Below are 18,210 nucleotides of genomic sequence, written 5' to 3' on the forward strand. Positions count from 1 at the left end.
AAATGCGACATGGGTCTACTGTTTGTTGTTCTTGTGGGGAAAAGTAGTCAAACATAACTGTGTGTGAGTGCTAATTAGTGCATGAGGGGTTAAAACCACAGAGTTACATTCCTAGACTTACCTTGGTTGTGCTCCTTCTTCTCTGATGAGGGAGGAAGTGAAGCATTCTCTTTCTCACTCTCTTTGTGACATATAACTGACCAAGGAAGGTGTGCCTAAGAAAACTCAAAGCTTAGAGCACATGTTTGAAGCTATCTTTCTGTATTTTCTATGAAAATGCCTGTGTTCTCCTTGCTACTGCTTGGATAAATGCATCTATTTGACCTTTGTAACATTTTGTAAGTAAAGCATTTTAAACTTACTTAACAGTGGGAGGTCAGATCATTGCAAGAGAGGTAGAAAGAGGAGTACCGTTTGCAAGTGGACTAAATGGGATAAAGGGTTCCAACAACTTATATTCCTAACACTATACTGCTGCTTGACTTTTTTGAGTTTACACTCTGTTACTGGTGGCTCTCTCCTGCTGGAGAGTGAGCTTAGCCCCATAGTTTGAACCCAGGTACCCAGCCAATTCTTTTGTTTTTTTACCCCACATGTGTGGGTCACAGGGATTATATTTTTTCCTCCTAAAATTAGCCTCATCAGAAGTGGCTTGTTGGGTTGGGGAAAGCCATTATTCTAGCTTCCTGGCAGGTGGGTCACTGTTGAATACTGGGAAGCAGAGGGGTGAGGTAGTGTGCAGGTTAGCATGCTGAAACATCAGTGCTTCTGTCAGAGCATTTGCACCATGTATGCTTCCCAAATGTAGCAAGAAATGTTTGTTTTTAGCTGGCGATTCTTTTACCATTCCAAATCCCTTTCTATTACCAGTAGCTAATACATTTTCACATCTACAGCTGGATAATCTAACTTTCACACCAGTGAGTGGCCTGAAGGCACATGGGGCCATCACCTTGCTGAATCTAAGCAAGTCTGAGTCTGGTTAACTGCCTGGATGGGATATCACTTTGGAGACATGTGTACACTAACCTGAGTTCTATGATGGGGGAGAAGGCAGGATAGATATGAGAATAAATATACACAGAAGGCCCCCCCCCCCCGTTATGAACAGGAAGACCCTTTTTTGTGGACCCAAATCTGCTCTAGAGGGTCCTGTGCATGGACACCATTGGATACAACCCTGTATTTTTTTACTTGCTTTTAAAATCTCATTTGTAAAGACAACTGATGGAATCTACCTATAGTATGTCATCTGTTTTGTTTAAGTTGATATGCCCATGGATACCATATACAAGTGATTATTTTGTGTAGGATAGAATCAAGGACTATGAATCAGGAAATCCCTTTTTTAAATCCTGCCTTTCAAGCTTTTTGTCACAGTGCCATTCAACTGTCTCCCTCCACATACAGGAAGCAGGGTAATGGATTTGGACAGATAATGGAATTTGATGGCATAGCCATCAGAGAATAGTACCCCATCCAGTTTGTAAGGTGTGGCCACTCTCATGAATTCGCAAGAACGTGGGGGGAGGAAATCTGATGGCCTGGACACTAGAAAATATTGCCCTGGTACTGAACTATAACAAGAGATAGAATAATGATGTTCACAGAGCATTTGAAAACATTACCATTAAAGGAACCTGAAGGGGTAGGATAAAATGATGTTTTCAGCTGCATATGCTAGTTACCAGCTGCGTGCTTGTGGAAATTCACAAATAATTCAAGAAACAATCTCTCACACAGTCCAGGTGGAGTAGGTAAGGCTTCTGGAGATCAATAAGACTGCAGATGAGAACATGTTCATTATTGCATATTTATGGTAAAAAAGACCCATTAGAATGGGATCTTCATCAAGCATCTCTTTCTAAAAAAGAAAACAACTCCTAATGGCTTAAGAGATCCCATCACTGATACCTTTCATTCCCTTCAAATGTAAGGAGTGGGTGAAACTATTGGCCAAATTTATTCCCATGAAGACCTAGGTGCATGTGAAAAAAGAAGGGTGTGTATTGTTTTTCCTTGGTACCCCCCTCTTCAGAGATGTTGGAATTGGAGCCATCACAGAGCCAGCACGACAGAACTTGCATTTATCCTCGGTCTTTCTGACAGACACACTAGTTCTATCCATGTAGTGAACTTCGTTATAAAGGATTATGTAGGCCTGGGTACTAGATACACAATCTGGGTTTGCCAATCTCTTTTTGGCTCATGGGCATTTTTGTAAAGAGAAGAAACTCGTGGACCTCTTTCTCTTTCTTTCTCTCTCTTTCTCTTTCTCTCTCTCTCTCTCCCACACCCACCCACACCTATTCTATTGGCTACAATAGAATGAAACCTATAGCAATCAATGGGACGGGATAGCCATTTTGCGTGTGTGTGTGTGTGCTCACTTGCTCTTTTGGATACATTCAATATTCAACTGCAAAAAAGCAGTGGAATCAATCAACACAAAGTTAGGCAGGTGCAGACCTATTTATTTCAATAGATTTAGTCATTCTGAACTCTCTGCTGCATTGCGGTCAGTGTACTTGAAGAGCCTTTTTTGTGGTTGCCATTTTTATACCGCAGAATAATTGCATGTCACCAGGAGTTGTCACATTCCCTTTCCTGGTGCCCACAGAGCCCTTCCTATCACTGAAACTAAACTTGAAAGAAACATCTCTCACACTGAAATCAATGGGACTTAAAAAGCATTTCCCTTGTTCTAGATCACACTATGCGTGAACCAGACATTGCAGAGCAAATTTACTTATAATAGTCATAAACTGAATGAACTTCGCTGGTGTCAGGTTTTATCTGGATTCAATGCAAATATCAATAAGGAAGACAAATTGCGAAAGGTAATTTTTGCTGCTTCTTTTCGGAATGACTTTTTCCTTTTTAGTTCTTCCAAACCCTGTACAGCTGTGGGCTTCACAGAGCATATTTACTTAGCACCACTTTACACTTCATTTTGGCTTCCCCTGGTCCAGTTTTTGTTAAAGGTGAAGAACCAGAGATAGAAGTTGACCTTTAATATAGACAGAAATGAGAGACTTAACACTTCAGTTGCTTAATCCTGATACAGCCACCAGAAAACTACTATGCCAAGAAATGGGGGAAAGATGAAATATTTTGAGTTGGATAAGATAAACAGGCACAGGGCACTGTAATAAGTTCCAAATTGGCGAGTTAGTTAAAATTCATAAAGTACTTTTGATAATGCTAACTCCCTTGATTAAAGGACACCGTCTCTACCATTTTTCAGCAATAGATATTGTAAATAAAAGCATTTAGGTTTGTGACAGCTGTGCCTGTTAGATAAGAAAAGCATTGTGAAACAGTGGAGAAGTAATTTTCCTGCAACTTATTTATAGTTGCCCTAGCTGTAAAAGTGGAAAGGGGAGGAGGTTAAAAATCAATCCCAGCATTTGGAAGGAAAACTCAATACTTATTTGATAAACATTATAAATTGGTACAATGTTATTGTACTTCATCCCCTGCTCTTTCTAGATAGTAATCTGCGTGAGGAATGAAATTTTTGGTGATAGCCAAAGGTGTTTTCATGGCTACAAGTCAAAAACTGTCCCATTTGCTAATGGCTATTTGTTTTTGGCCACAATATATATTGAACAAACAGTCATTCCTAACTTGACTCTGCCTTATGCCTTTTGAAGGGGACTGGTTCACACAAACACATACATCCCTAAATGTTTTGACAGCTGATTTACTGTATTCCTGGGGGTGGTTTGTAAAGGCTCACTATTCAGTAATTATAATGCAAAGTAATGGTTTGCATGTGTGAATGGGTCACTTTCTGATATAGCACCACAGAGCTGGTGAAACTTCCACATCACCTCATTGTCAATGCAGGCACTGACCTTGCTGTATGTTTGAGGAGCATGAGAAGGGAACCTACATATGCCTCAATGCAGATACACACCAATGTGAGCCTTGTATACATGGATCAGGATCACCCTAATACTTTTCTTTTCTTTTTATCAAGCAGGTTTTGAATTTGAATTTTCTGCTGCTTATATATTGCATGCTGTAATTGATTGTGTACACCACTGTGGAATTTTGCCACCCTATTTTTTGACTGCATGTTTTGTAATTGTACAGTGGTACCTTGGGTTACATACGCTTCAGATTACATACGCTTCAGGTTACAGACTCCGCTAACCCAGAAATAGTGCTTCAGGTTAAGAACTTTGCTTCAGGATGAGAACAGAAATCGTCCTCCAGCGGAGCGACGGCAGCAGGAGGCCCCATTAGCTAAAGTGGTGCTTCATGTTAAGAACAGTTTCAGGTTAAGAACGGACCTCCGGAACGAATTAAGTACTTAACCCAAGGTACCACTGTACATTCTTTTATTATATCTTGCCTTTTCTGTCTTATCTACAAGACACCCAAGGTTGCAAACTTCATCAAAGGGATGCTTCTGAGTTTCCCAGGTATCTGTCAGGATCAAGGGATCCTACAGCATCCCTTCTCAGGAGGATGCCGTGGTTCATATACTGGGAGAGAAAATAAAGCTCAGTGCAGCTCAGGGACTGCAGTCATAGAATAGAGCAAGGACAACCAATTTGGGGTCCTTCAACCATTGTTGGACTCTCATCAGCTCCAGCCTGCATGGCCAATAGTCAGGGGGTGATGGGGAATTGTAGCCAAATAATGTCTGTAGAGCATCTCATTGGCTCCTCCTGTAATATGTGTTCGGTAATATGACTTCATTCTCCAGGACACACTTCAACTCATCTTACAGCATTCAAGTGTGACTTGGCAAACAGCTTGGGAATAACTGTTTGTATGGCTTCTTCAAAAGCTACTGGAGGAAAGATATGCTACCCTGTTCTACTTGTGTTACATTAGATGCCACATTGTCATTAGGAGTGCAAGTCCCTGCTTGCTCTCTCATGACAACATATAATTGAGTTCTGCCACACTATAAAAAAGTAGCATTAAACAAGGGCATCACTGGAGATATGTAAGGTAAAGCAGCCTTACATAAAAGTGAAGACTTGCTATACATTTCCAGACCTAGGAAATTCAATGGGAAACTGCACCATAAACCCATTGAATAACAATACATCAAGAGGATCTCTTGTGGGCTGAACCAAGTTTCAGGATGATGATGATGATGAATAATTCATTAAATTTGTATCCCACCCTTCCTCTCAAAGGAATATGGGGTGGCACATTACACATTACAGTGGTACCTCAGGTTAAGTACTTAATTCGTTCCAGAGGTCTGTTCTTAACCTGAAACTGTTCTTAACCTGAAGCACCACTTTAGCTAATGGGGCCTCCTGCTGCCACCACGCTGCTGGAGCACGATTTCTATTCTCATCCTGAAGCAAAGTTCTTAACCCGAGGTACTATTTCTGGGGTAGCAGAGTCTGTAACCTGAAGCGAATGTAACCTGAAGTGTATGTAACCTGAGGTACCACTGTATTTGTTATTTGGCTTACCAATGGCAGGATATCTGTGCTAATGCAAGAAGTGTTGGAATGACATGTTGGAATCGTGTTTTTAATATTCTGTTAGGAGCCGCCCAGAGTAGCTGGGGAGGTCCAGCCAGCCGGGCGGGGTATAAATAACTATATTATTATTATTATTATTATTATTATTATTATTATCATCATCATCAGTGCTTTTTTCTGGGGGGATGCAGGGGTACACATACCCTAAACATTTTGTGAATCTTTCTACTTTTGACCATTTACTGCATTTATTTTTCCCAATTTGAACTATAAAATAGTGATTTTCTTAAGTCAAAATGAGAGTACCCCTAAACATTTTTAAGAAAAAAAGCACTGATGATGATGATATCACTGTATGTACTTTCTACACTTCATTTCCCTCTGACCTGAGAGCTCTCTCTCTCTCTCTCTCTCTCTCTCTCTCTCTCTCACACACACACACACACACCATTTGTATATATACAAGAATAACACATTATACATCTGATGAAAAGGACAGTGCTCAAAGGAAGGTTATGCCATAATAAATAGGCTAGGACTGGGTTCAACTAGTGCAATTGGGTTTTCACCCCCTCTTCTCCTCCTGTGTGCCCCTGGGCCCCTCAAATCAGTTTGGGTGGTGTTGGGGATAACACCAGAAGAGCATTCAGATGAGGAAAGGGAGATTGTTCTATCAGAGAAATGCTTGCAATTATGCAACAATAACTTTAGCACTATGTTGAATTTGTCCTTAGTCTTTAAAGTAACACAAGACGCTTTGCTACATTTCTGAAGTTTTATTTAAGTAGTTTGCCAAGAGATTATTTCTACTGAAAAGCAAGCACCCTTCAAATAAGACAATATCAAACTGCTGATCGTTTGACTATACTAGTTTTTCTTTTTCAAACTTCATTCTCCTTTTCAGCTACAATTATGCCAGCCAGCCAGGTATGAAAAATGGAGAAGCGACAATTGCTGTCTTTCTTCTGACAATGCATTTATGGAAAGAGAGAAAAAGAGAGCAGATTCTCCTGAAAGAAAGATGCAGAGAAGTATTTTATATATATATATAAATCTCATAAACCTACTTTAACAATGACGCCTCCGTTGCAAATATGTCTTCAATGATACAAAGTGGTCCCCCTCCTCCATGAATTATGCCATTTCAAGACAGTAGCTGTAATTCCAGAGTTATCATCCCTGCTGGGCTACAACACTGTTTTATTGTCAGATTGTATTATCATACAATGCATAAATACCGCAAGCCTGAAGCCAAAAATGTGGCTGTTATTATAAAACCATATAGAAACTTCAACCTCTCTCATCTGTAGTCATGTCCATCTCTCCTCTTTGCTTTTTCCAATTTTCCTTCGTGGCAGTAGCTTAATGGTAGAGCATCTGCTTCGCATGCAGAAAGTCCCGGGTGAAATCTCCAGCATCCCCTTTAAGGCTTGGAGACACTCCTGTCTGAAACCTTGGACAGCCGCCATGGTTAGTGTACACTGGGGTGGCCAACTCCCAAGAGACTGCAATCTACTCACAGAATTAAAAACTGGCAGTGATCTACCCCCCTTTTAGGGGGTTCAGGTCAAAGTTGTTGAGCTTTTTTGGGGAGAGGAAAGCCCCAGTTTTCGGGGGTTGAAGCCTAAGCTCTAGGGAGAAAGGGAAACAGCCACTCACCAACAGATCACTGGGGAAACAAACAGCCTCACTGAGTAAACTCCATCTTCTATTCTGCAGATCGTGCAACAATGGAGATTGGGGCAAGGGGGCGGGGCAGGATTCTATTTCACCAACCCGGGACCACATAACACCAGTCCTGAGAGATCTGCATTGGCTCCCAGTACGTTTCCGAGCACAATTCAAAGTGTTGGTGCTGACCTTTAAAGCTCTAAACGGCCTTGGCCCAGTATACCTGAAGAAGCGTCTCCACCCCCATTGTTCAGCCTGAGATCCACTGAGATCCAGCGCCGAGGGCCTTCTGGTGGTTCCCTCATTGCGAGAAGTGAGGTTACAGGGAACCAGGCAGATGGCCTTCTCGGTAGTGGCGCCCGCCCTGTGGAATGCCCTCCCTTCAGATGTGAAGGAAATAGGCAGCTATCTTCTCTTTAAAGGACATCTGAAGGCAGCCCTGTTTAGGGAAGTCTTTAATATTTAATGCTGTATTGTTTTTAACACTTGACTGGAAGCCGCCCAGAGTGGCTGGGGAAACTCAGCCAGATGGGCGGGGTATAAATAATAAATTATTATTATTATTACTACTACTAAGAAAAGGGACCCAGCGATCAACCATGATCTACCAAAACCTTCCAGGGATCTACCAGTAGATTGTGATCGACCTGTTGGACATCCCTGGTGTAGACAATACTGAATGGGCTGGCTTCCTATGTTCCAACTCCTTTCCCCTCATTTGTGGAGCCTCCCTCTCTCTTCCACCTCTTTTTTTTTTTTTTTTTTCCTTTTTAGCTATTCCTGCTTCCCTTGACCTGCAGCCTGGTCTGGCCTCTGCTTTCATCTTTTGGAGGTCCATGCTCCTTCTGTCCCTCCCTAGATAATGCATTATTGGTGTTAGGCTGAGGAAGGCTGCTTTACTTATGCATAGGGTTTCCAATAGAGGGGTGGGAACACTGGTTGGCCAAGGGTCCCTTCCCCATGTAAGAAGCCCAGTGCATGAATAAGACAAGCCCCCATTAGACTAATAATGATTACATTAACTTGGTGTCATCGGAGCCAACTTCTAGGGACCCCATAACAAAATATTTGAATGGGGCGGAAAGCTCTAGAGGTGATGGGCATTGCAGGGGGATGTATTAATTGAAAGGTCTAAGTAAGTATACTTACACAGTATGTTATATTTTAGTCCAGGTTGTCCCAGAATTCGGCCTCCAGTTGTTTATGGACCACAATTCCCACCATCCCTGACCACTGGTCCTGCTAGCTAGGGATGATGGGAGTTGTAGTCTAAAAACTGCTGGAGTCCGAAGTTTTGGAAACCCTGTTCTAATCCCTCCCCACTATCTAAGAGTACCTGTAAACCATTGGTATTTTGTGGGAGGGATTTACATGCATCCTCGGAAATTTAGGTTTGCACAATTAGAGCAATTTGGGATAGTTCAGTTGGTTCTTAATCTCAGGGTTCAAGCCCCATGTTGGGTGAAAAATTCCTGCATTGCAGGGGGTTGGACTAGATGACCCTTGTGGTCCCTTAGAACTCTACAATTCTATGAATCTAAAATGCTGGACTATGATGATGATGATGATGGATTAAAGTACTTGGTCATCCTAATGCAACAAATCCAGTTTAAAAAAGAAGCAGACTTTTTATGGTTAGGAAAATTACTGAAAAGAGTGGCATGAACTCATCAAGATGAATGCAGGACCAACCCTCCTTGTTGTATAACTTCCCTGAAACCAAATCACTATGAGTGCCCACTAAAGACTGAATTTGATCTAATCCCCCTGCAAGCAAATCAGGATTAATGTGCAATAAATAGGTAATTGGAAGGAGCCTTAAAAGTTTTGCAAAAGCTGGGACTAATGCCATGCTTTGGAAGAAGGTAGAGAGAGTTGCAGGCTTGCATCCTCAAAAACATTTGGGACCTCACTACAGAGATAATTTAACTGGCCTGTACCTCCAATTCTGTTTTCATATCATACAAGAGGTGTTCTGAAAAAGAAGAAGGTGGGAGACTAATTTATTCACACAAAATTTAAAATCTTTTCTGTAATATTTTTCCATAATCCAATAGATGGAAAGGATTTGCACATCATAAGACTCACCTGCATAATATGCCATGTGAACAATAAATATGGCAGCCGTCAACAGATGTTTATAAAGAACGAAACAAGATGTGCCCAATTTTTGGTCCACCAAAGTTTACAGCATTCTTTTAAGTGTGGCTCCAAAGTACTATTTTGGGAAAGAATAAGACAAAGCATATGTTTAAGAATGCTGTGTTTTGAAAAGCTGGCATCCCATACAAATGGTTTGACATTTTTTTCTATAGATAGCTTTCCTCCACATGGTGGTGATGAGTGGCTGTAGACCTCACTAAATTAGCAATTATGGTTTCCAAAATGAGTCTCTTCAGAACTTCATAGGCAGTGATTAAAAAAAGAAGAAAACTTGCTGCCATGCAGGTTCAACTAAGCATTCCTCACCCCACCACAGAAACAAATTTCACCCATTTATATTGAGATTTATTTATTTATTAACCCACCCACCCCTACAGTGGTCATTTTAATCTGACAATGAAACATGCAGCTGTACTTCAAAAAAATAATCTCCAAACAAGCAGCTTTCAGCCAGACAAGCAATATAATTTCAGAATCATATCTCTGTCCTAGAAAACTCTGAGTAGAATAATCTTGAAGAGTTTTGTTCAGATGAGATTAGAATAATTCCACCATCCCCAGAACCTGAAGCCATTTTTATAAACCGGCTCTGCATTTCGCAGATGTGATATGCTTAATTAAGAAATCGTAGGCAGGCAAAACTGATAAGGAGGTTAGTTCCAACATTGCTCTTGGTGTTATATAAAGCTGATGCTGGTCAATCATAAGTGTTTCACTCAGCCAATATGTTAGTTTTTGCAAGAGAATATCTAAACAGGTTGGATCTAGTCTAAATGAGCATGCTTTGGTCCGATTGAAATCAATGAGACTTAATGCAATTGTAATCCTAATGACTTCTTAATATGCTGGAATTGGTTTATTTACAGGAATAAACTTATTCTTTATTCACAGGAAGCACTGCTGGCATGTTGTCTTCACTACAGTGGTACCTTGGGTTACAAACGCTTCAGGTTACAGACTCCGCTAACCCAGAAATATTACCTTGGGTTAAAAACTTTGCTTCAGGATGAGAACAGAAACATGTTCCAGCGGCGCGGCAGCAGCAGGAGGCCCCATTAGCTAAAATGGTGCTTCAGGTTACGAACAGTTTCAGGTTAAGAGCAGACTTCTGGAACGAATTAAGTACAGTGGTACCTCGGGTTAAGAACAGTTTAAAGAACGGACCTCCAGAATGAATTAAGTTCTTAACTCGAGGTACCACTGTATTTTGATAGCCTTCCCTGAGGTGAACTTGGGCAGTGAGGAACCTCCTGCCAGGAGACAAACATGTTTATTACTATTCACAATAACTATTTTAAGGTGAAAACAAATAGCAGGGTAAGTGTCTATTAAGTTACTTTTTTTAAAAAAAAAATGATATTTATTAAGAATTTTAAAATTACAAGAAAAACAAAAGGAAAAAGAAAGAGAGAAAAAAAAAACCACAATCAAGCAATACAAATTGATAAAAATCAAAATCAAAAAGTAACAACAAAACATGTAACACAAGACAGTCAAAAAGCAAAAATAAACCACAAAAATTTAAAAACAAATCCAATATTCCAAAATCCTTAACTGTCATTGCCTTATTTCATCGACCTCCTCACTCCTCCCTTTTTTGTATCCTAGTTGTTAATTATCACAGCAAATCCTTTCCATTTTTCATAATATTCTGTCATTAAATTACCTTAATCTATTTTAACCTTATCTTACTATAAAAGACCCTAAAACTTAAAACTTAGATCTTATTTATGCCAGTTTCTCATAACCATAACATATTCTTACATAATTCTTTTAACATTTTTGCTAAAGCCAAATGATTTCGTTCCAACATTTTTCTAACATTCATCAATTTTATAAAACAATCCTAATAAAAAAAAACATTTTAAACTTTCTTCCAATCTTCATCCAGCGTCTCTTCCTCCTGGTCCCGGGTTTTGTCAGTCCTTTCTATCCCATCAATCTAGCTCATTAACCTGGTAATCTTATGTCCGAGGCCCTTAAGTCTCTTCCATGTCCCTTCCGCAGCTCTTCTTCATATTTATACCTGTACTTTACTTTGTCTCCTGCTCCTTTCACTCGTGGAAACTCCAGCTTGACAGTGTTTTTGACCCTTCTCGACAAATCAGCCCCTTTTCCATAGTCCACACTAAACTCCATGTGGTATTTAAAAACATGTTTCAAAATCCTTCCAGAATTAAAAGCCCCCACAACCCCAAACATCTCACGGCCCATTGCCAGACTTGGAAAGTCAAAACATCCCTGCATAGGGGGGTCTATCCAACCCCCCATTTCCAAACCAAACAAAACTCTATCTCTCCAAGCCTGGCTTTTTCCAAGGTCATTTGTCAAATCCAGCAACTCATGTTCCTGCTGGGCCACAGCTCCCTCCATCTCTGGCACCCAAGGTCCAGCAACATCCTCTTGTGGTTTGAGGACCCGACCCCCGCGATGTGAAATGAATACACAAGGACACGTGATATAAGGTTAATGGGCATGGAAAGGCCACAACTTTATTGATTACAGCAGTGAAAAGGTATTGGCTTAGGCATTGGATCTCTAAAACACGTGGGTTTATTCACCAGTAGGTGGAGCCTGTTGGTGCTAATCCAACTATAGGCTCCCCCCTGATGTCACCGAGGGTCGTGCCATGGCCTCCCGCCAAGCAGGCATCGGACAGAACACACGACCGCCAGATTCCTTTAACGGAATACCCAAAAATTGAAGGCATAGGCGATGGCCACACCTAGCCCTTCGACACACCACAACACATTATTCCAATGCCTAACCTACCCACCAATACCACAAAAGTTGTGACGATTGCTACGAGGTAGGCGAAAAAACCAAAAAGCCTAATGCCAAATGGAAAAACTCCTACCAGGCCCCCTGGACAACCAGGGCGACCAACCTAAGGTCCATAGCAAGGCCAATGACCTAAGCCCTAACTCTAAGGGAGTGGAGGGTGGGTGACTCGCGACGAGACGGCGGCGAAGAATGAGGCCAGGGAGAGGCTGGCACCGCAGCATAAGGCTGCTGAACACGCCCCCTCCGAGGCACCTGGTTGGATGCCTGCAGAGGGGGCGTGGGCGCCAGCCAGGTGAGGTGGAGGCAGGGGGCAACCGCCCCCTGCTAGGGGCGGTGCTCGGGCTCCCGCCCACAACCACTCCCCTCTCTTCCAGGGAGGAGAGTCTTTCCCTCGTCTGATCTGTCAGAGCACACTCCTGATTTGATTCCTGGGTGGGTTCTATATAGTTACCCACTACCTGTCCAAGGTTTCTGATCGCAACAGTCATCAAGTCCGTCTTCTCATGTAACTGTTCCAATAGGGCACTTGTTTTGCAGAAAGCACGCACCAGAGCTTCTGAATACATTGTTATACAAGGTCAGAAGTCTGTTCCCACGATCGTAATCTGTTGCAGCTGCAGAGCTCCCCGATTTAGATTTAGTAACAGTTTCACAGGCTCCCTCTAGGGGAAGAACTTCTATTTGATCTTTTCTTTTAAAAGTAGATCTAGCAACAAAGTTTCCTTTTTCAGATATTTTGTCAATATTTGTTCCTTTAAAATGCGAAGGAGAACGATGGAATCACTATGTTTCTCTTCTTTTAATTGTCTGTCAAAGACGTTTGTCTATGGTCAATGAACTTCCCAAAGAACGTCAGTCCTGACACCCCGCTCCCAGGTCCGAGACGGTGGAAAATTACTTTTCTTTACACTCTCTTCTGCAGGTTTAACCAGTCCGGAAAAAAATCCCCCCTCTTCTCCTGCTTCCGAAGGGGGTTCAACAATTTTAAATGATGAAAGTTAATCCTTTACAAACGATTTTCTGAACTCTAGTTTGCCATGTCTTTGCTTTAATCTATCTACAAGAAACGGAAGGCTGACTTCCTGTTTAGACCTTCCCGTTTCAGTGCCAAATTGAGAAGAATTTCTTAGTCCAATTTTCCTTTCTACTCGCAGGTCATTATTTAAAATCTAATTGTTCGAAATTGAGCTACTCACGGGTAATTGTTTTAAAAGCCAAATTGTCCCAGGAAAAAGGCAGCGCTCTCCGGCAACGGCTATGCGGCTTCGCTCCACGGAAGAAGCAGTTGACTCTCAGCACCGCGCCACTTGCCCCTCTTCGCTCCGGAGCCCGTAACTGGGTTCCTTTACGAGTTGGGGGGCGCGAAAGGTGCCCGCCGAGTCCCATGGTCACAGGCTTCATCTGCCTGTGATTTTTCAAAGGGTCCCCGCTTCGCCGTAGCGGGAAAGACCCGTTTTCCATGGAGCCAGTCCCCCGGATCAGAGGGAGTCCGCCATTACCGATGGCGCCACCCCGGAAGTCTCCAATTGTCTATTAAGTTACACAGACTTCATCAACCTGCTTGCAAGGTGAAAGGCTTATCTGAAGACAGAACAATAAACTTAGTGGTCTTCTCTCTCCTACTAGTGCCCTTACTTCTGGAATTCCCATTCTCGATCGTCTAATGTACACACCTGCCAACAGTGTGTTGACAACAGTGCATTCTTCGGAGGTATCTGATGCTTGGTTAGCTTGATCCATAATATTGTTTCTGCAAATGGCACAGTTGTCAACCACGATGTCCCAAGCCCAGAGTGCAACTGCATTCCACTTCTTTACTTTAAAGCGCGTCTTGTCAGCACCACTTTTAGTCCCACTCAGTGTGTCCACATCCATTGCAACAGCTGTTTGGCAGTGGGGAACCTCTTGTGCTTGTGCAGGCTCCCTGTGCATTTTAGAACCCCGAGTTTACAACCATGCCTAAAGCTCACTCTCTTTGGAGAGTGAGTGTCTGGAGACATGAAAAGGAACACATCTCTTAGGGAATAAGGATACACTGCTGCTGTCTCACTTGCTGATTGTTGGCTGGCAACCCTTACACTGTGGATGCTATGAATCATAGCATGTTTACTATCTAATTTCCTTCACTTTGTGTCACAATCCAGGAATTAGTCTTCCCTGGAGTGAAATGGCTTGAGAAAAATACAAACACTGCCATAGACACACAAGAAACCAAACTCCATAATGGGGCAATGCCATCAGTAGGCCAATAAAACATCACCAAATCATGGTCAAGTTCTCCAGAGTTCTTCATCAAATATTTGACGAAGGGTCATGGAGAATTCAAAAGCTTGCTCACACGTTTGTGACATTTTAATTAAGCTGATAAATGCATTATCCTGTAATGCATTTCGGGCTTTTTCTGACGGGCCAAAACAACGTCATTTTTTTAAAAAAAATATATATAAAACCAAATAGTATCTAAAAGTCCATGCAATGTCAATACTGTGTCGTCTGCTTTCCAGGCTATCTATCTATTATGAATGTCCTCCTGCTGAAAGCTAATTGCCAGGAAAGCAATGAGCGACATCTGCCAGTTCTAACTATGGAGAGAAACTCATAAACTGTAGATGTTGAAAAATATATAGTGTTGGGGGGGGGAATGTTTCCCCCCCTCCTTTATGTCACATAAAAGCTGACAAGATAAAAGAATCCTGATGTGAAGTAGAGAGAAGCCACTGCCTCTCTATGGCATTTGAAGAGTGTTTCATTAGGAATAGTGTGTCAGTTTCTGCACACATCAGGAAAGAGAAAATCAGTAAAGAGGGAGAGAAGAGAAGAAAGGCAGGGGAAAACATTGGTTTCTTGGATATTATATTGCTTGTTTTTTACTTCCTCTCTTTTCTCCATAATGAATTTACTTTTTTGAAACTATGTACTGGCACTTGTACCTATTGTTGGAGTTTTGAAAGAGTAATTCTAGTAACAATAGTAGCAATAAACCCAGATGCCAACTTTGCTGCCACATATACCCAGACAACACAATCACTGGACCTAACAACATCAAACATACCATCTGGGGCCATCATCATCATCATTATTATTATTATTATTATTATTATTATTATTACTACTACTACTACTACTACTACCGTTCACAGTCCACTTTCACTGAAAGATCTAAAGATCAGAATATAAATGGCAAAAAATTCTGCTTTCACCATTTCATGAAACACCCCATACATTCAAAGTAATCCTAGTAATTCAAAGTAATTTCACCATCATTTAAATTTATTTGAATTAATTAATTGAATTAATTTGGGATGCATTTTAATTGCTTGATTGTTTGTTTTTATGTATATTGTGTTTTTATATGATGTTAGCTGCTCTGAGCCCAGCTCCGAAAGGGGAGGGCGGGATACAAATAAAATTTGTTGTTGTTGTTAACAATTTGAACATACTGCACCATCAGTACAGCTGGGGGGGGGGAATGTAGGACAAGTCTTAAAGTGCCTTTCTAATATGGCTCATTATCTAACACATTTTTGAAAATGACATTAATCATTTGCAAACAGATTTGAAAAAGAGCTGGAAAAAAATATTTTCACATCATAAGAACAAGGACTGTGAGCTACAAGACAATTGATTCCAAAAATGTTTTCTATATTTTTACCAGCTTTCAAAGGCAAGGCTTATGGCACTCAGCATGACTGAAAATCTGTTTTCAGCATCTGAGTAAACATTTTATTGATATTCAACAGGTGATGTTCCAAAACTGAAGTTGTGTGGACTGCATCTACTAAACAGAGTGTGTTCCAAGCAAGCCTTGTTTTATTGTTCTCTATTGCTGTTCTCAAAGCTAAAGTAATCCATGCTGAGCACAGCCCAGTTCAATAGAAGTGTTTACTTTATGTTTAAAAACATAAGGAATGTTCAAGGGCTGTCAGGCAGTTATCTTAATCATTATGGTACCTTTCCCCTCAGATTAAGGGATTACACACCACACTTCTAGTAAGATTCAGATATTCGCAAATACAGCGTTACAATTATCTTGTTTGACCGTCAGTCAAGGAGGTATTAAGCAATTGGATAATGTCCCCAAGCACTTGATAAATTAAATCCTTTTATGCAAGCCTACACTTGCTGCTAGCAGTAAGTCAGCCATTTAAAACTGTGTGATTCCATGGGAGAGCATCTCAGTATTTTAAAATAGGATTTGGCTGTTTCATAGGTTCCTCTCCCCTCCTCAAATGGAAACTGCAAAAGGGCATGACTATTTCATAATTACAAAAATATCTCTATGGTTATGGATGCGTTGGATCCAGCTTTGGCCATGCTTAGAGTAGACCCACTGAAGTCAATGGGACCTCAGTTGTGACTAAGGCTGCAATTCAAACCACGTCTACTCTGAGGAGTCTCATTGAATTCAGTGTGACTTACAGGTAGGAGGCTTTAGGATTGCAGCCTGGATCCAATCTGATATCAGCAATTTATCTGGATTCATAATTTACAGTAACTCTGCCTTTCTTTCTAGGGTATCTCATGCCATCCTGAGACCCTCCGGACATTTTGCACATCAACTCCCATCAACTGCTTTGTAAAATTCTGCCTGTGTGAACGTCTAGTCCTCTGCACTCTTCAGTCACTTGAGAGTAAATCGATTTCTTTCTCTTTTTTGCCAATGAGGATTCTATATGTTCCTGAGCAAGGATCTATTTCCTAATCCTCAAGTGCACACAGCTCCAGACCACTTGCCAAGTTCAGGAGCCAGAGTAGACCTCCACAAAGGAAAGAAACTCATACAGCTAACTCAGTGTTGTCTACACCTTTGGTAGTGAATGTTGTGCTGTCAGGCTGCTGCCAGCAACTCCCGGCCAGTTGCCCAAGAACATACAAAGACAAGGAAATGTTTCTTACCATCTGCTTTTTATTCAGTATTTACATAGAGAGATTATAGAACCCAGCCTCTTGGATAATGGCATTGTCTCAAGTGAATCTCCAGCTCCCCATCTCTTCCACTTCCTCATTCGTCAATCTCATTGTCTCTCCTGCTACATGCCCTCTGTCTTTGAGCTCTTTGTTCTCCTACTTTCAAGGTTCACCTGGTTCGAAGGTGTCTGGAATGCTTTCTAAATACACTGTGTCCGTCAGCTGTCCCCCCCTGCTGCTGCTTCCTCCTCCTCCTCCTCACCCACTATTTCCCAACTTTCCCTCTCATCTGCCTCTGAGCTGTGACCTCCCTCAAACCCCAATTGTAAATCTATACTGTCTTCCTCTTCCTACTCCCTGGAAGGGACAAGCTGGGGAGGCCATCTCCACCATTCCTCCTCTGCCCAGTCCCTGACAGGTGTCCTACCAGTGTTGATGAACTCCAAATCCTTTCATTCCTGACCATTAACCATGCTGGCTGGGGCCCATGGAAGCCAGAGTTCCACACCACCCAGTGTAGCCACAGAGTCCCCAGCTCCATATTAGGTGTTGCAATGGAATCCAAAGCTTCAGCTCTGCTTTCTTCTTAAAAACCCCTCTATCTGCCAAAGACCCTATCCTTCAGCAGGAGCAAGATGGCTAACTAGGTAGCCTAAATCAGAGCTTTGCAAGAAACAACAACAACAACAACAAGATAATGTTTTCCCATGTTAATCTGTTTAGCAGAAAGTGAAGAGTGACATTTCTTCTAGTTTACACCTCTTAAAATTGTTTCCATTTGCAAAACAAGGTGCTAAGATTGTCATCCATGTGACCCTGGCTGATTAAATGATTCCACCTTCTGTTTATGCAACACTTAAAGATCACAGCATGCTGGCTTCATCCTCCAGAGGGTTCCCAAATAAGGATGCTGTTGTTCCTTAAAAACACTCACGGTATGAAGTCTGGAAATAGCTGTTTATTTTCATTGGGATGCAACCTCCTATCTCTCTTAACTCACTTTATCTTGAGTACTTTTCTAAAAGGCTTTGATTCAAGCTCTGTGGTCGACATTCTGCTAGCTCAGGAGCTCTCATGCCCATCTTTTACGATCTGTTATTGCATGGATTGGGCACTTCCCTGGAAAACCGGAGGGCTTGCTATGAGTGCTCCCCTGTCCTCAGATTAATTTTTGTAGTTCTCAAGTGTGTACTAGCTTGGGAGCAAAAAAGGAGGAAGACTG

At 41.6% G+C, this 18,210-nt stretch overlaps 1 long non-coding RNA gene across 1 annotated transcript; it reads left to right on the forward strand.

Annotated features, from left to right (window-relative positions):
- Positions 1–202: 202 nt before the first annotated feature.
- Positions 203–6,537, forward strand: LOC308485170. Its single transcript, XR_013990443.1, has 2 exons — positions 203–338; positions 6,367–6,537. It is a non-coding gene; the product is annotated as an uncharacterized lncRNA (long non-coding RNA).
- Positions 6,538–18,210: the final 11,673 nt, after the last annotated feature.

This window comes from Podarcis pityusensis, assembly GCF_964106645.2.
Source record: "Podarcis pityusensis genome assembly, chromosome: 9".
Lineage (NCBI taxonomy): Eukaryota > Metazoa > Chordata > Lepidosauria > Squamata > Lacertidae > Podarcis > Podarcis pityusensis.